Source organism: Sminthopsis crassicaudata, chromosome 3 (genome assembly GCF_048593235.1).
Source record: "Sminthopsis crassicaudata isolate SCR6 chromosome 3, ASM4859323v1, whole genome shotgun sequence".
NCBI lineage: Eukaryota > Metazoa > Chordata > Mammalia > Dasyuromorphia > Dasyuridae > Sminthopsis > Sminthopsis crassicaudata.
The window spans coordinates 346,399,153-346,419,655 of record NC_133619.1 but is presented as its reverse complement, the minus strand read 5'-3'; positions in this window follow the sequence as shown (position 1 = coordinate 346,419,655).

The following is a 20,503-nucleotide window of genomic DNA, read 5'->3' as shown; positions in this document are numbered from 1 at the left end:
GTTCCTCCCCCTATTAGGTCATCCCCATCCAGGTACCTCTCCCATTATGTCATTATTTTTGTTACCTTATAAAAGAATCTTGTATCAGATATTCACGACTAGATTCTTTGAGACAATAGTCTCATTCAGCCCTGGGACCAAACCATGGATCCATTTGGTCCCAGTAAATCTCTCCCTTTCAAATAAAATATTAAATACTCTCTAATCTCTATCTTGCTCAGTTTCTCTGGCATTACACTTATTTATCATAAAAATGAGACCTTTATGAAAAAAACACTACAAAGAATTTTTCCCACCTAATTGCTTCCCTTTTAATCTATGTTTTATTGGTTTCATTCATGCAAAAACTTAAAATTATATATATATATATATATATATATATATATATATATATATATATATATATATATAACTAAAATGATTTATTTTCTGTAATTCTATCTTTGTTTAATTATGAATTTTTCTATCCATAAATTTGATACGTTATTTGAAATTTTCTTTCTTTGATTTATTATGTGACTTTTTATATCTATGTTATATACATACATATATACCTATAACACATATATGCATATATGTAGACACATTAATCGATCTATATATGGGTACATACATATTAAATTGAAGGTTTTTTGTTATAATGTGTGAGATGTTGGTATAATCATAGTTTCTTCCATAGTGCTATCTAATTTTCCTAACAATTTTTGTCATTGTCCTTATCCCTATATCTGGAATCTTTGTACTCATCAATTACTAAGGTATTATACACATCAGCTTCTGTTTATTGTGTGCATAATCTGTTTTATGCATCAACTTTTAAAAATTTTTAGCCAGTTTTAAGTTATGTTAATAATTTTTACTTTATAATGTGACAAGATCTAGCACACTTGGGCTCACATCATTCCCATTTCTTTTCATTATTTTTTTTGAAATTGATAATTTTTCTTATTTCATATGAATTTTGTTTTTGTTTTCTCTAGTTATATGAAGTAGTTTGGCATAACATGGAATAAATATGTTAATTTAGGTAGTATGATTGTCATTTTTATTATATTAATTTATTTTACTTATAAGCAACTAATATTTTCCCAATTATTTAGATCTTTATTTCCAGAAATTATTGTTTGTAATCACATTTATATAGTTCTTGTATCAATCTTGGAAATAGATTCATAAGTATTATCTTTTTCATCTAGGTTTCATTTATATGATATAGAAATACTGAAAAATTATGTAGATTTGTTTTATGTTCTGCAAGTTTGCAGAAGTTATTGTTTCAATTATATTTTTAATTAACTAGGGTTCTCTAAGTAAGCTATCATATCATCTGTGAAAATGGATAATTTCTTTCCCTCATTTAAAATTTTGTTATTTATTTTATTCTGAACTTAAGAAATAAATCAAGTACTTCCATAACATAATAGAACAGAAAAAAATATGATTCTGCATGAAACCAAATTATTATATACAACTTTCTATTCCTTTTAAATATATTTATAGTTATTCTCTCAATTACTTATTACAATAAGCAATACTCCAAATGAGGTGTTTACAATACTATGTCAAGTAGAAATGTTGACAGTGGACATAGGTGTTTTACCTCTAAATTTTTTAAGAAAAATTCTCTGTTACAAATAATAGTAGATTATTGTTACCTCTGTTACAAATAAGATTAGATTTGTGTTTTATAAATATCATATTTATCATTTTAAAAGAAAGACCCTTTTATTCCTATATATTCTAATGCTTTTTAACAAAAACATATTGAATTTTGTCAAAAGCTTTTGCTGCATCTGTTGGTATCATGTTTTTGTTACTAATATGGTTAAGTTTATAATTTTCCTAATATGGAACCCACCTGAATTTCTGGCATAAATCCACCAAGGTCCTTTGACTCCTAACATATTCACCCTGAACTACTTTCACAACACTTTCAGTTTTGTAAAGGAATTTACAAACATTAGGACATTTGACTCTAACTATACAGTGGTGGGGATGGGGATGATTCTTTGAATCTGGCTTGTTCTTAACTAGAGAATAGAAGATGGTTTCTAATGGAATGAACCTCAAAGGTCAGCTATAGGAGGTGCCACGGTGGCAGAGAGTAGACAGTCTTAGTCTGAACTCTTCCTGGCTTCCCTCAGATCAACACAGGATCATGCCTCTGAATGGATATTGGAGTGACAACTCGCAAATATTTGGCATGTAGCAAATTTCCAGCAGAAGATATTTTGGAAGAACTTCAGGAAAGGTCTGTCTCAATGGGGGAGAGGAGAAGGGAGTTGCAGCTCAGTGCAGACACAGCACAGCACAGTGCAGTACAGGGACATCCAGAGTAGAGAGACTTTTGCATGCTGAGGAAGCTAGTGGGAGGATTATAGCCAAAATATAGCAGCATTTGCTATTCTGCCCTGGTTCAGAAGCCAGTGGATCAGCAGATTAGCTGTGAGACCTCCAACACAGCTACAGAAGGCAAATAGTGAGACCCTGAACTCCAGCATAACAAGTAGGACTTGGCCATACCCACCAAGCCACCCCCCCCCAAAAAAAGCCAAAAACACCAGCCCTAGGGCAAGATAAAGCCATTGTCACCTGTAGAGGAAGCTTGGGACAATCTCAATCTTTAAAAATGAGCAAAAAAGTAAAAAAGAGATATGACCATAGATAGCTTTTATGAAGACAGGGAAGAACAGACCTCAAATCCTGAGAACACTAAAGGCAAAACATCTCCACATGAAAATTCAGAGTGATATAAGTTGGTCCTCATCTCACAAGGCTCTCTTGGAAGAATTCAAAAAGGATCTTAAAGGTATTAGAAGAAAAATGGGAAAAGGAAACACAGAAATTGTCTGAAGAAAATTATTTCTTAAAAATAATTTTGATGAATAGTTTTTATAAAAAAGAAAATGACTTCTTAAAAAATAGAAGTTGTGAAATGGAAAAAAAAATAATACAATGAACAAAACAACTCATTTAAAAGTTCAATTGGCCAAATGCCAAAGGAGATTTTTAAAAAAAGGTAATTTACTAAAAATTAGAACTGAACAAATCAAATGAATGATTCAATAAAGCATCAAGAAACAAGCAAACAAACAAAACTGAAAAAAATAGAAGAAAATGTAAAATACCTTATCAGAAAAACAACTGATATCTAAAACAATCTAATATCTAATTTTTTAGATAATCTGAAAACCACAATGAAAAAAAGAGCCTAGACAATCTGTCAAGAAATCATCAAGGAAAACTGTTCTGCTATCTTAGAACCACGAGGTAAAATAACCATTGAAATAATCCACTGATAATCTCCAAATTGAAAACTGTAAGGAATATTGTAGCCAAATTCCAAAATTATCAGATCAAGAAGAAAATACTGCAAACAGACAGAAAGAAACAATTCAAATATTGAGGAGCCACGATTATGATTACCCAGAATCTAGCAGCTTCTCTTTTATCAGAAGACCTGGAATATGATATTCCAGAGGGCAAAGGAACTTGGACTGCAATCAGGAATGAGCTATCTAGCAAAATTTCTTTCAGGGGAAAATATGGACAATCAATGAAATAGGGAATTTTCATTTATTTCTGATGAAAAGACCAGAACTGAAAATTTGATCTTCAAATACAGAACTCAAGAGAAGCATAAAAAAAGCAAAAAGAAAAGGGAAAAATTGTTTTTAAAGATGAAAATGTTTACATCCCTATATGGAAAGATGATATGTTTAACTCTTGATAATAGAATCTTTGTTAGGGGTATATTTAGAGGGTGTAGGTATAATTTTTCTTTACTGTGATATTATAAAAAAGAAACTAGAGGTGGAAAAGGAATTGTACTGGAAAAAGAAGGAAAAGGAGGTAAAATGGGGTAAATTATGTCATATGAAGAGCCAAAAAAGAACTATTACAATTGAGAGAAAGAAAGGAGGGGGTGTGAACATTGTGTGAACCTTAATCTCTTCAGATTTGGCTCAAAAAGAAAATATCAGACATATTTTGGTTAATATAGAAACTTGTCTCATCCTAAGGGGAAAGGAAAGGGAGAGGTAGAAGAGAGAACAAAAGTAGAAAGGGAAAGGGATAAGAAAAGGGAGAAGGATTGTAAAAGAGGAGGACAGATTGAGGAAGGTGGTGGTCAGAAGGAAAACACTACTGAGGAGGGAAAATGTATAAGAGTTAATGTTGAAAACTATCTTTGCATATATTTTGAAAATAAAAGGCTATTAAAAAAAAAAAGATAATCATCTTGAATAGCTTCAGGAAGATGTTCCTAGTTTAGGGATTTACTATCTGAATAACCTAGCAATTTGGGATTTGTAGTTTTGAAATGTTTAGAGATTTACCTTAAACAACTCTTCTTGGGCATATTGCCTAGGGAATATGTCAGGAAAGTTAGGTTGCATATAAAGAGGGACAAATTACCCTAAATTAAAAATATTCTAAGTACTGCTAATTATTGAGATGTATTCTGTCACACAAGAGGTTGTAATTTGTAAGGCCATATTCCTGAAGTTGTTCTATTTCTAGATTGTGGGCCTATAATTCTGGGTATTATGATACCTGAGTTTCAGCCTCATATTCTGGTTTTACCCATAAGTAAGAATAATTGAAAAACATTTTGTAATCATGCAATTTCACTTAACTTTGCCCTTTTCATTAAAACAATTATATTAAAACTGCTAAGAATGAATGCTAATTGATCATGACAAAAGCGAAGACAAATTATAGTGTAATACACAATACTGATAGTCAGACTACCTGGGCTTAAAATCCAATTCTGTTATTAACTAGTGCAATTTTAGGAAAATTCCTTAATCTCTTATTTCACACTCAATTTACCCAACTGTAAAATGAGGCAGCATAGCACAGAGCTCAGGAATAAGAAGTCTTAAATCTAAGTCCTATGTCGATCACACAGTGTCCTTTGCACTTAACCTTTCTTAGTGTCAATCAACAAAAATTCACTATTCAGTCTATAAGCATTTCAGGTAATTTTTTAAGAATATGGTTTATTTTGCCATTGGTAGAAGCAGATCATTTTTTCCAGTACAATCATTATTCCATTCCATATTTCCAGTCTTTAGAAAAGTACTAATAAAATGTTGCCTCTTCCCAAATCTGCAGCATACTTTCCTCCAAGTACACAATAGAAAGAGTAGACATGTCTAAGGAATTTATGTGGAAGGGTGCACATATAGGGGACATGCACAGGTACTCTGTACATGTGGAGGGGAAACTTAAACCTCTAATACTATTTTTCATAAAGAGAAATCTACTTAAAATCTGAGCTGGTTACCCATGACATAGTTGGGGTTAAGGAGGGGGGCTAGCTAGCCAAGCAGTAGAGGTTCTGCTATATGTTTTTCAAAGAGACAGCATTGGCAAATTTGCTTATCTTGCTATGCTTAGCTTTTGCTTGAAACATTGCTTTAGCATTTTTCACTATTTCTTAGATTTAATCAATAGACCATGTTTTTGTTTATCCTATTTTAAAGACATCTCCTCTACTTCATTTTTGCCTAAGTTGCTCAACATACCTTGGATTATTTTATATTTCTCACTGTTTTTCTATCTGGTCCCTTCTTAAGTTATTGACCATTGTCTTTTGCAATATTTCTCTTGTTTGATTTGCTTCCCATAGACTCTAATATAGAACCCAGTTCAACAATGAATAATCTTTACCTTCTAAATATAACTTTATTTATGATGTGGCCAAGTGTTATGTATTTTTTTAATTTTAAATTTTATTTCATTTTATAAAATAAACATTTTCATTATATAGTATAATAAAAAAGATGATTGTACATAAAGCTGCAAATCTATTACATACAACTTGCTATTCTTTTTAAATATGTAATAGTTATCATGTAAATTTCTTTTTTTTTCTTTTTTTCCCCTTCTCCCTCCCCAATCCCTGAAATGAGTAGCATTAGATGCAAATGTGTGGTTTTACACACACACACACACACACACACACACACACACATATATATACACATATATGTTATGTATGTAAAATCATCCTATAAACAAATCAACAAGTCATCACACATTTATTAAGCTTTTTATTTGTACAGGGTTCAACCCAAAGATAGTCTCTGCCCTTAAGGAGTTTACTTTCTAATTGGGAAAGACAATACACAAAAGGAAGATGAAAAGGGGAGAGGTACTTGAACATAATGCTGAAGTCCCAAAAATCACTCCAGAAGAAGAATGAAGAATAATAACTGCCTAGGTATTTCTTCCAAATGGAAATTCCAGGAGGAATTCACCAATCAAAGAATGTGGTTGTTGAAATAACGGGATCTTTCAAGGTGAAAAGTAGCTTGAGGCATATTTGTGAATTCTGTGGAGTCAAGAGTGAAGCTGCATGGGGAGTGTGACTACATAAATAGAGAAAATAATAGCTGAGGAAATAATACTCAATTCATTAATCCAAATGTTTTTAAAGAAAAGTGAGAAATTGCACTTTCAGACTAGAATTTTGCCTCCAACCAAATACTTCTGTTAGCACTCTCTTTACTTCTACTTTCTCTGCAGTCTGATTTCTTTAGCCCCACATCCATTCAGTATGTGATTAATTGTGTTTCTAATATGCCATTACAAATAGCTATAGACTAGTTCAAACCTTTCCATTTTTGCTCATTATTGTTAAAATTCCTATCAGATAAGGAAGTGAGAGAGATCTGTAGGTATAGTGGAGGAGGGAAAGCATCCCAAACATAGGAGAGAACCAGAGAAATTGTCCATAGCCAAGAGATGAGTATCTTTTCCCAGAAAACCAGCAGGCCTTTATGCCTGGGACTAAAGTGTAGGATGATTGAAAAGGTAGATGGAGGCTGTTATGAAGGACTTTGAATGTCAAACACAATATTTCATATTTGATCTTGGAGGTGATAGGGAACCCCAGGAGTTTGCTGGGTAGTGGTAGAATGAGAGGAATAGAGTGATCAGTGAAATAAATTAGGTACACAATACAAAGTAATAAATCACCATAGTAGTTTTGCCAATAAGAACTCAACATTTGACAAAAATTGCTGAGAAAACTGGAAAATAGTTGGCATAGACATAGACCTTGTACATCCCACCTTGTATACAAAGCTAAAGTCAAAATGATTTAGACATAAAAGGTGATATAGTAAGTAAATTAAGTGAGAATAGAATAATGTGCCCTTCCCAGGAGTATTTACATTCTAATAGGGAACAATGCATTAATTGAAAGGAATAAAACTTTAATGGCGAGATAGCAGTCATAGGCTCCTGAGGAAAAAGATGGATAATGGAAAAGTTTATAACCAAATAACATAGATGATTATGGTGAGTAAAATAGATGATTTTGATATAAGAAATTAAAAAGCATCTGCACAAACAAAACCAATGCAGCCAAAATTAGAAGAAAAACAAGAAAATGGAAAAATATTTATAGGCAGTCTCTCTGATAATGGCCTCAATTCTAAAATATATGATATTATTAAGACCATATTTATATTGAATGAGATGAGGTGAGATCTTTCAAGACAGTTGTGAAAATCGAGTAAGGCTTCATCTACTTCAGAGTTCGAGTAGGCCCAAAGGACTCTGAAGTTCGAGCAAAGGGCATTGCCTTCCCCTCCCATGATATCATCTTCCTATTTCATCCAAATATGGGCAACTATGTACTTATTGGTCAATTTGAATTTCATGGGTAGATCACGCGTTTAGAATGTAAGACTCTCAGCCAATGAGGATGAGGGTCAGTGGTGGGAGGGGGCGTTTTGCGTTAGGGATTAAAGGTGCTGTCCTGCCCACAGGAGGTGCTTCCTCTCTTCGATAGTCTACTCGAAGAGTGGGACGCCCTTCTCGCGAGAATGTACAATAAACTTTGCTTTTCTCTAGAGCTCTCTCCAGCTTTTTAATTAAATGGTGACCCCTCACCATTTCCATACCACACAGTTTGGGGGCTCGTCCGGGATCCTTTACTCGGGGAGTAAGTGAACTCCTGGGTGCTAGTGGGGGGGCGCCCTGCCTTGATTTAGGCAGCCCGCCAGCATCCAGGGGCTTCTCCTTGCTCCCTGACGTAGAGTGGACCCGAAGTGGAGAAACTCAGAGAAAAGCAACGGAAACTCTGCGGTGAAAATCCCAACTGGTTGGTGGAGGACAGATCAGTCAAGTAATTTGCTGCGCAGCAACCCAGAGGTAAGCGTTCTGTGAAGCCCCTTGAGTCTAGTTATAGGTTCTGGAGGGGGCTGTAGACGGTAGACAGGAAGAGAGCTAGGCCTTCCTGGGTGACTGAGTTAACCGGCGACGGTTAGCGTGTTTGGGCGTTTAGGAGTCTGTTAAACTCCTTCCAAATTCAATGGGTGTGGCCTAGTCCCAGCCAGCCCTCGCAGAGAGAAATGAGAAAAATATCAGAAAATACCGGTAGATATTCCCTTGGGAGATAAATTAAGTAATTGGAACAAACTGCCAAAATATGAGGAAAAATAAAAAGCAAGAAAAAGATGATAAGGTTTTGTTTTGTTGCAGACTGGTGGTGCCAAAAGGATTAAATGGTACCTGAAGGGAAGGACCTGAGAGGATTTAATTCCATTAGCCCTTCCAGGGGCCTTCAGGCAGGGAGGAGAACTAGGTCTTTTGAAGCAGGGGTCGTTTCAGCTGACCAGAAATGGCTATTAGTAGATCCCATTTGGGATCAGAAACCCTGTACATGGGGAAGTTTGTGGGATTGAGCCAGTGAAGATGGTGGCTTCCTTCCTTTTCCTCCCATGTGTCCTGACTGCAGCAGGGCCACGTGGGCCGGGGGAAAGAAACCGCTATTTAGTGAAGTTCATTGTTTTAAATGTGATGGCAAAAGTAGTTTTATATTATTGGGAATTTAAAGCTGTGTTTGGGATTTTAAGTTAAAACATAGGTTTTTAAAACAAAATGCTGGTAGCTTACTTAGGGGAGGTTGTGATTGTATCTCCCTACTTAGATGGTATGTTTGCTAGAGGTATTGGGTAATTTGTAACTGAGCTATGCCTTAAGTGTTTGTCAGCTCTGTTGGGAATGTATTAAGTTTTATGAAATTTGGGTCAGTTACTTGCGAACATTGAAGTGTAAAATATAAAAATATATATTTACTTAAAGAGGGGACAGGAAAGATTGATTTGTAAAAGTAATTAATAGTTTAAATGGAGCTATGATATATTGGGTTGGGAAGCATGGTGGTGTGGGGGAAGGATGACCACATGGAGAGGTCCCTCCTCCCATTAAGTATAGTGGGGTTTTTTGTTTGTTTTTAATAACTGCACCTCCTTGCTGATTTAGATATTAATTATTTCTACTGTTTAAAGGAACAGCCTACATTTATATGGTGTTAATAACTGAATGTTTTATTTTTATTTTTCAAGTCTATAACTGTTCTAAGGAGTTGGAACTGAAGTTTTCTGAAAACAAGTTATTCAATGTTTATTTACATGCGTGATAGTCTCCTTGTTTAAAGATTATTTTAATCTGATCTGATAATTTGATAGGGTTATTTGCAAAAATTTTAATCCTTTTCAGAATGAAGAGAGTATTAATGTTAACTCTGAAAGATCTGAAAGTTTCTTTTCTGTGGAAACGGGATGGACAACATGAGATTTAGAATTTTTCTTGTATTGAGTATTTTGAAGGCAAAATAATCTGTAATGTTAAACCTAGAACCATCTACTTTATGAAAGAAACTGTATAATTTGTGAACTTCCTAGGATGAATCTTTACTGTGATTCTTGAGAACTACATTCACCTGAATCCTTGATTAATGATAATTGCTGTAGGAGATAAAATCTTTGGGGACTGAAGCTAATATTTACTTGGAGTTTTGAATTCAGGTATAACTGTTTGCATAGGTCGTTAAACTCCACCATCTGGAAGTGGGATGGTTAAAATTAGGACAGCTACCTGAAGTAAAACTGCCTTAAATAAATCATGCCCCTGGTTTTTCCTCTTATGTTTGTAATCAGAGCCAAGTGGTCAGTGATATATACAGTGCTAGGACCGCTCCCACTTTGCCTTTCTTTTTGAGACAAAGCTGGCAATCTCTGGAACCCCAATCCTAGACTCCTGACTATAGATCTATATTCAGATGCGTTTTTCATGTTTTGCATGGTCATGGTGGGGAAAGAACTTATATGGAAAGAACTTTTGACACTCAATCCCCTATTAAATATGCAGAGAAGATGAAATGAAGGGGTATTCAAGTTAGAACAATATTAAATCAAGAGGGCTGGAAGATGGCTCACAAATTCCAGAATGTTGAAACATGAGGCAATACTATTAGAAAAGAATGCTCCATAATCCAAGATCATAATTTTAATCCTGCTTCCTTTTTGTCCCCTGGAGAATAGAACTATTGCTGTATAAAACTATCTAACTATTGCTATTTTGGGAAATTTACTAGTCTGTTGTGTATAATATGATAATTTCTGTAAACAGGGGGAAGGAAACTGAGATTTCAACTGGTCAGAAAATTGGGAAAAACTGATGTCTTATTTCAGTTCAGGCCGAATTGGAAACTACTTACTCTTTGCTTACCTCATCATTTCGGTTCCCTGATGAAGGACCTCAAAAACTAGACATAATTTGGGTACTGAATGGAACTCTGGAAAAGGTAAAAGATTTTTTTTTCTTTTTTTTGCAGCGGACATCCAGGCTGCTTCTGGCCTGGATCGTTGTTAGAGCTTTAGGCTCGGCACAATTCTTTTAGGAATTGCTGCGATTGACGAAAGGTCTCCTTTTGTCTCGCTCTCTTGTCTCTACAGATAAGGGAGAGGCTGCAAAAAGTTGAAAAAGCTCTTTACCTGTCCACTAGCTAGACACACCTGATTTTAGCAGATGCTGGGTTTGGAGAAGGCTGCAGAGACAAAAGGCCTTTTGCATCTCAAGGCTTTTTAATCAGACCTCAACCTTGCTTTCAAAACTTGCAATAAACATCTTTTTACTCATCTAGGTTTTCGGCCTGTAAATTCATTTACAGGGGACTCTAGCTGAAAATTTGCTAGACTATGATTGGCTGGCTTATGTTTTAATTTTGAATTATTGTCCTGACTCAGTCCTGCCTCAGTTTCCCTGCCTCTTAATTCTGCAAACCTCCCCCCCTTGCTGCCTCTTTATCAGAATACTTGATAAGACCTTATGTTTCAGAATAGCAGAATGTCTCTCCCATTACAAGTTAATAGGAATCTCTTATCAAAACTTGAATTCTCTTGTGTGGAATTAGACATTCTGTATATGATTGTATTTGCATTGGGTGTTTTTAAAGACAAACTGATTTGTATGAATAATGTTCACTTATGAAAGATCTACTTGGATATAAACTCATTGGGACAAATTCCTTATTGTTATCAACACAAGGTTATGATAAATATTTGTTTAGAATTTATGTATGGTTCTTCTAGGATGGTAAATGGGAAAAAGAAATGGGTTTGTTAGAATTTCCACTGTTACCAAGGGCAGTCTACCTGCCCATTAGTTGGCTCAAACTTGTGAATTGTTGTGAATTGTATGCTTTAAATCAAGCGTTAAAATTATTGCGTGACCAAGATGGGAATATATATACTGATTCTAAATATGCCTGGGGTGTGGTGCATGTATTTGGGAGGATTTGGGAGGAAAGAGGATTTGTAAACAGTAAAGGTAAAGAACTGGTTCATCATACACTAGTCAGAGAGATACCAAAAAAAAAAAAAATATTCTGACTCCTAGGAATATAGCAGTAATACATGTAAAGAGACATCAGATGGGAAATTCTTTTGAGGTAAGGGGAAATAGATTAGCAGACCAGGAGGCCAAGGGAGCCGGAGATCAGGAAATTTCTCATATAATGGCCTTGATACCTGTACTTCCCCCTAGTCTACCCTCTCCCAGTTTTACTCAGAAGGAAAAAGAGAAAGCCTCAACTCTCGGAGCAGTTGAGAACTCTGAAGTACAATGGCTCTTACCTGACGGCAGAGAGGTACTGACCGAAGCAAGTATGAGGCAAGTCCTTCAGCAACTGCACCAGGGCAGTCATTGGGATGTCCAAAACCTGTGTGATGCTATACTGACAAGGTATGTTTCCCCCCGGCCTATATACTATGGCTCGACAACTGGTGGACGGTTGTCTTGTTTGTCGAAGGACTAACAGGGCTGCCCAACGCCAGCTTCCAAAAGGGGGACGACCTCCTGGAATCAGACTATTCCAAAGCATCCAGGTGGACTTTACTGAGCTGCCACCAGTGGGTCGCCTTAAGTTCTTGCTGCTCATAGTGGACCATCTGACCTCATGGGTGGAGGCATTCCCGTCAGGCCGAGCAACTGCCTCGACAGTAAGTAAGGTCTTATTAGAACAAATTATTCCTAGATATGGAATGGTGGAGAGGGTAGACTCGGATCAGGGAACACATTTTTCTGCCCAGGTATTGCAGAATCTGATTAGGGCCTTAGAAATCACTTGGGATCTCCATACCCCTTGGCATCCTCCCTCTTCTGGGAAAGGAGAAAGGATGAACCAAGAAATAAAATGGCAGCTGACTAAGTTATCTTTAGAGACCCAACTACCTTGGATGAAATGCCTTCCTCTCGCTCTGGTTAGAATCAGGACCAAGCCACGTAGAGATATTGGGCTTTCACCTTATGAATTATTGTATGGTCATGCTTTCCAGGCTTATCCTAAGGGAGACTGGGACCCTATTTTAGAAACTAAGGATTTGTTTGTTAAGAGATATGTTAAATCATTGCTGGAACATTTGCAAGGACTTCAACAAAAAGGGCTAATAGCTCAGACTCCTCCTCTAGGTTTCCCTGTTCATAGAATTCAGGTTGGTGATTGGGTGCTGATCCGTTCCTGGAAGGACAGAAGCTGACTCCGTGCTGGGACGGACCCTACCAGGTGGCACTGACCTCAGATACTGAGATTCGCACCCAGGAACGAGGCTGGACACACCACACCAGGACAAAAGGACCTGTGGCGCCACCTTTATCAGAGTGGACAGTTGAAGACAGGGGAGACCTCCAATTACATAAGAGGAGGGGACCTCCACTGAATGGGAACACTGATTCTGAATCCAGTGCATTGTAACTGTATGACTTCTCTTTTCTTACTTTGGGTCTCTTTGCCTGTTTGTGATTTGATATATTTTCCTTTGGGAAGTTCACCTTAACTTCACGGTGTTATAATAGTTGAACATTATGAGGCTCTCCCTAAGCTTTGGGTTTATCTATTTCCTTATGATAGCCATAGAAACTAGACCTTTACCTTCTAGAGATGAGAACCAATTTCTCCTGCTCATGCAGAATATAGGGAGAACATTTAACTTATCGAATTGTTGGATCTGTGGTGGATCCCAACAATTGAACCAATGGCCATGGGTACCTGTCCCCTTAAGCCCAGCCTGGATCCTTAGCAACAGATCCCAAATTCATAATGGGACCGGTTTCTGGAATTGAGAAGAGAAACATCAGTGGTCATTGACAGAAGATAGGAAAGGGAAATACTGCTTAAATCAGACAGGACAAGGTTTGAAGCTGGGAAATAGTGTATATGAGTGGACCTATTCGAGAACAGACCTGAGGCCAAAGACAATTGACTGTACAAAAATGTCTAAATATTGGCGGGATACGGGGAGGAATCCTCAATTGAAGTGTGGGAAGGACTAGAAAGACTGTACCTTGGATGTTCTCCCAGAAATAGGAGAGCAGGGATATTGCTATCAACAAGTCACTATTGCTGAGTGTAATGAAGTAGAATGGGATGTATTGAGATCTATAAAAGAGAATAAGAGGAAAGGGAACATATGCATTGGGTACAGTTACCAATGGGGTTGGTATAATGTCACCCCAGGGACACCCGGGCAACATGCTTTCCACATTTTGGAGTACCTCTAATCTAACAGGCCAGTGGCCAGTTGCCAATTGTAGTTGGAGAAAAGAGCAAGGTTTATGGAAATGCCAGTATGACCCCTTTGTGGGGGAAGCCCCCTAGGGACGAGAGACCAACAATATTACCCTTTTAGAAGGAATAGCTCAGACATATTTCCAAGGGAACAATCTGCTCTAAAGGGTCATTATTGGATCTGTGGTTTAACTGCCTATACTCACCTGCCTCTCAATTGGACAGGGAATTATTATATTGGACTAATAAGGCCAAAATTTTTCTTTCTTCCCGAACAGGCAAACCAATATTTAGGGATTCAGTCGTACCATGATTTGGGAAGGGAGAAACGGAGTTTAGATACCTCCATCACTTGGACTGGAGATGCAAGTGGTTGGGGTGAGGCCTGGCCTCCAGAAAGAATAGTTAAAGAGTGTGGGCCGGCGACCTGGGCTCAAGATCGAAGTTGGGGATATAGAACTCCAATATACATGTTGAACAGGAGAATTAGGCTTCAGGCAGTTGTAGAGATTATCACCAATCAGACAGCTGAGGCACTAGAGCTTTTGGCTGATGAAGCTACTCAAACCAGAGAGGCTGTTTTACAACATAGACTTGTGCTGGATTATTTGTTGGCTGAGGAAGGGAGAGTTTATGCTAAATTAAATTTATCCACATGTTGTATAAAGATTGATAACAATGGTAATCTAGTGAAAGAAATCACTAAGAACATTAGGAAACTTGCTCATGTTCCTGTACAGATGTGGACCTCACTGTTCAATACTTCTTGATGGTCCTGTTTTGGGAAGCTGGTGGAAGCAGCTCCTTTGGTTTGGCCTTATAGCTCTTAGTGGTGTTATATTATTCCCTATCTACATCCCTTATTTGATCAGATTAATAACCAGAATTGTCCAAAACTCATCATCTGGAATGATCAGGTTGGAAGAGAAAGCTGAAGGGTCTGTTAAATAGATGCTGTTAAAAGGGTAAGGGTGGAGCCGGTGGCCCAAGGCCAACAGGAATCAGAAGGAAGTGAGGAATTAATAGGGAATGTGAAATTATGTTACAAAAAATTTGAAGAGATCTCAGTGTACAAAATAAGAGGAGGGACTGAATGAGATGAGGTGAGATCTTTCCAGACAGTTGTGAAAATCGAGTAAGGCTTCATCTACTTCAGAGTTCGAGTAGGCCTGAAGGACTCTGAAGGGCATTGCCTTCCCCTCCTATGACATCTCCCTATTTCATCCAAATATGGGCAACTATGTACTTATTGGTCAATTTGAATTTCATGGGTAGATCATGCATTTAGAATGTAAGACTCTCAGCCAATGAGGATGAGGGTCAGTGGTGGGAGGGGGCGTTTTTGCGTTAGGGATTAAAGGTGCTGTCCTGCCCACAGGAGGCGCTTCCTCTCTTCGATAGTCTACTCGAAGAGTGGGACGCCCTTCTCGAGAGAATGTACAATAAACTTTGCTTTTCTCTAGAGCTCTCTCCAGCTTTTTTATTAAATGGTGACCCCTCACCATTTCCATACCACACAATATCAATGAAGGAATTTGAAAAGATCTCTTTTTCCTTATTTTAAAAAAAACATAAATATTGCTCTTTGAATATTTGATAGAATTTATAATTCTATCTTGTCTCAAATTACCTTTCATTCCTCTCCCCCATACACACACAACTTTGGAATCTCACTTATGAGTTATTCAATTTCTGTTTCTGAGATTGGGCTAAGTCATCGGTTTCTTTTCTTTTCTTTTTTTTTACATTTTTATATTTTTATAAACATTCATTTAGATTATGAATTTTATTTTCACATTAAGTTAGGCAAAATAATTTCTAATATTTCCTTTATTTCTTCATTTATTATACATCTACCTTTTAAAATTTAAAAATCAGATTAGTTATTGATTTATTATATTAGTTTTCTTTAAAATCTATTTCTCCATTTTATTTATTAATTCATTGATTGATTTTCTTTTTTCAATGTTGTTGATCTCTTCTTTGACTTCCAGGATTTCTATTTTGGTTTTAATTTGGAATTTTTAATTTATTGGGTTTTAGTAATTTTTAGTGGCATTGATATTATCTCAGCAATCTTTTTCTCTTTTGTGGGTCACAATGTTTAGAGACACAAAGTTCCTTTAAAGATCATTTTGGCTATATTCTAAACATTTTGATATGCTATTTCATTTCTTTAATGAAATTATTTCTTTTCTTTTCTATGATTTATTCTTTGACCCTTACATTTAAAAAAATTAAATTATTTAATCTCTAGTTGATTTTAGTTTTTCTTCACTGTCTCTTTGTTGAACTTAATCTGCACTTACCATTGAGATCAATTTTTGTAAACATACCAAATGTTTCTGGCACGTATCCATATTTTTATTTTCATTCAATAATTTCCAAAGGTCCACTATATCTATCCTTCCTAAAATCTGTATTTGATTCTTTAATTTCTTTTATTTTTTTATTTTTCTAGATGTGAAAAGAATACACTGAATTCTCTCTCTATTGTAGTTTTATTGTTTATTTCCATCTGTAGATCATTTAATTTTTCCTATAAGTAGTTGAATGTTATACATTATGTTGTATATATGTTTTGTGTTGATATCCATCATTATTAATATTTATTTTATTCCATATTATATGGTATTTTAAACCTAATACAGTTTCCATGTTTCTCCCTTTTAAATAAGCATATTTTTGCCTTGATGGATATCATAATGTTCCTTTACTTCCCCCCCTCCAGTTTCAGTTTAGCCCTTTATTTTATGTTTGTGTGTTCTTATTTTACAAGAGTGTTTCTTATAAATAAAATATAATTGGAGTTTTCTTTCTAATATATTCTGTTAACCTTTTCTATTTTATGGGTGAGTTCATCTAATTCACATCTGCAGTTATGATCATTAACTGTGCATTTCCCTCTATCCTGTTTTCTGATATTATTCCTCTCTGTTTCCTATTCCTCCTTTGTACCAATGCTCCAGCCTGGATGCAATCTTTTACTCTCCTTCCCGCTTTGCCCTTTCTTTCTATTTTCATTCCAATTTTTAAAATTTACTTTCTTTATTTAGAGGATTTTCTTTTTTTTTTTTCCCTAATAACTAATCTAGTTCTTTATCTATGTTCCCTAATGTCCCCCTTTTATTGCCTCTTCCTTTTGCTTTCTGTCTCCCTAATGAATTAAAGGTCTTTCTGTGTCTAACTTTCTGTGTATTTTTTTCTTTTGACTAGTTTAGATGAAATTTCATATTGTCACCCACTCTCACCACCCTTTTTTTTCTTATTTTTTATTTCTTATTATTTATATACATTTTATATATATATATATATATATATATATATATATATATATATATATATAATGTCCAAGGTACCTTTCTGGAGGGTCTTGGGACTAGCCTTTGTCTCAGCAGAATAATCACTACGAGAATAGTCAGGAATAACGTTTAAAGTCTTTATTGTTCCCTTTACAATTTGTGTCTGTCATAGTCTTACCCAGCAGGTTTGCCAGTTTGATCTTAGTGCAGGTGGCAGGAGAGCCACCACAAGGAAGGTCAAAATAGAATGTCTGTGGCTGACTTTGTCCTCAGTTTAAATACCCTATTACAATTACATCAATTGTAGAACTATTACATCACCATGCTAAGTACTAAATATATGTAAACTAGATAACAATTGTCTCATCAATTCCACTGAGTTAACACTTTGTTTCATATATACTTCTTTCAAATATATTTCTCCAAATTTCTGCCCTCTACATATATATGTGTATATATATATATATATACACACACACATATATATACACATATATATTTATAGACACATATACATGCATGTATATACATATATATTTATACATACACACATATATACACACCTGTGCAGATACCTACATACATGCACATGCATACACACACACACACACACACACACACACACACACACACATATATATATACACACACACATACACATACATAGACATGGATCTAAAGCAATATTAATATATATGGCTGACATATAATATGGATTTCTTTCTTGATTAAATCTTTAAGTCTGACTTTCTCTGAGATCAATGATTATTAGCCCTGCTTTTTTTTTTTTCCTAATGGATTTTACTCCTGATCATTGTTATTGTGTTTATATATATCTCTTATTTCCTATCCCTGCTAACTCTTCTATTTTTGTTTTACTTCTTAAAATGTCTTACTTTACTTAATCTCCCCCCCACCCATGGATCCCTCGCTTATCTTCTTCCTCCACCTTTTCTCTCCCTTTTTATTCCATTTCCATTATTTTACACACCTTGTCTCACAGCCATAAATCTATATACCTTTCTATATCCCATTTTATCTTATCCCCTTTCTCTGTATTTCTTTATAGATTTTGGAAGGTGCTATATCCTTCTTGATGTGTATGTGTGTGTGTGTGTGTGTGTGTGTGTGTGTGTGTGTGTGTGTGTGTATTGTTTCCTATTTAACCCATTAAGTGGGTTTTCAGAACTATCAGCCTTTCTCCCCCATCTAATTCCTTTGTATCAGTTTTTCCTCTGTACCTTATACATATAACTACTATTTTTAGCATATAGCATAACTACTATTTTTGCCATTTCCTGGATGATTTTGCTTTTTAGAATCAGATCATACTCAGCTCTGCCCCAATCTTTCTTTTAGACTACCCAAATGTCTGTCTTAGACATATGGTTTACATTTCGATGTACAAAACATAAACAGTTTATCCTTATTGAGTTGCATGAAATTAGTCTTTGATGTTGGTTCTCATACATTATTTTCTATCGAATTCAGGATTGTTTGAGACAGAATTCTGAAAATCTGAGAGTTCTTTGAATGTCCTTTTCCCCCCATTCAATAGTAAAGTTAATTTTGCTTGATACAATATTTTTGGCCCAGGTCTAATTCTTTTGATTGTCAATATATATTATTTCAGACCTGTGATCTTTTATTGTAGCTGCTGATAAATCCTATACAATTCTAATCATAGCTCCAGTATATTTGAATTGTTTTCTTCTTCTTGTTTGTTTTTAAATAAAATTTTCACTTTAATCTGGGGGTTTTAAAATTTAGCAGTAATGTTCCTATATATTTTTCTAGTAGGAACTCTTTGAAGTGGTGATCAGTGGATTTTTTCTATTTCTACTTCCCCCTCTTGTTCTATCACTTCAAAACAATATTCTTTGATTATTTCTTGTACGATTATGTCAAGTTTTTTTTTTTTTCTTTTTAATTACAGCTTTGAGGTAAAGTATTCTTCTATTGTTTTTTTCCTTATCTGTTCTCCAGATTTGTTTTCTTATATTTTATATTCTCTTCTATTTTTTCATTCTTTATATTTTGTTTTCATATTTCTTGGTCTCTTATAACTTATACTAATATCCCCTTACCCAATTCTAATTTTCAAAAATCTTATTCTTTAAAAAGATTTTTTTTTCTAATTGGTTGAATTTCTTTTCATAATCTGCCTCTGAACCCAACCAGACTCATTTCTAGCTTGCTATTTCTTTGGATCTAACCTGGAAATTTTTACACTTTACACTAATTCAATATTCATCCTGGTGTCTTTCTCTGGTTGTCCCAGGAAGACTCTGGTTCTGCTCCAAATCACATCCTCCCTCCAACCCTCACTGTTTCATGCTCTCCTTGAGGCGTAATTTTGTTTTGTTTGGGGAGAAATCTGGAGAGCTTTAAATTTTCTGATCTATTCCATCTTTCCAGAATTCTCAATCCAGTGATTCATAAGCTGCCTTTCTTTGTTGTGTTATCTATGTCAGTTTTTTTTCAGTGTGAGCCCTTATATTTTCTTTTATATTTTCAGTCTCTCAACTTTGTTTTAATATTTGCTTTCATTTTGTGGAGTCATTAACTTCTATTTGGTCTACTCTAATTTTCAAGAAGAATGCTATGAGAGGTTTTTTTGTTTTTGTTTTTGTTTTAACTTTGTTTCTGGAAAATCCAGAGCTATGTTACCCACCAATTGGATCTTTCAACTTAAGGATTAAAAAATTTGAGTAGCCAACTAAAAAGGAAAAAAAAAATACTAAAGAAGACTGCTCTGGTTGTTAGTAATTCTAACTTATTAAGTACAAATTAGATTTTTATGCTTTTAAATTTAGAATACTAAACCAATTAATGCAAATCTAAGGCAGAAAGGAAATGTGTATGCACTTGGGATTGGAGTGAAAGTCTCAGAGCTACTGGAAATGGTAAAAATCAGGTTATTTTTTAAATTAGTGATCCTAAAATAATGGACCTCTCCTTCTTGGTTAGCTTATTGTTTTCAACAATGAAGTAAACAAGAATGTTTCTCTTGACACTTTCCCATAGTTATTTCTCTTTGGGTTTATAGTTTTCTTTATCTGACAATAAAATGATTCTCCAAAACTCACTGTAATCATATTCATCCTCTTCCACAACTCATTGCTTAGGAAGGATTTTGTACCTCTTTTGTGAAGCTGTTAATTCTCTTCCCAAGTCTGTCTTATATAACTCTCACTTTTTCCCTAATTCTTTCTCTAATATTCTTATTTAATTTATATTATCACTTCAATTTAAAAGCAAACCCAAAAAAACTTGCTTCATTTCTTGGAGGAATGCTACTTGAATTTATGCTTAAACTGTGTTTTTCTTTGAG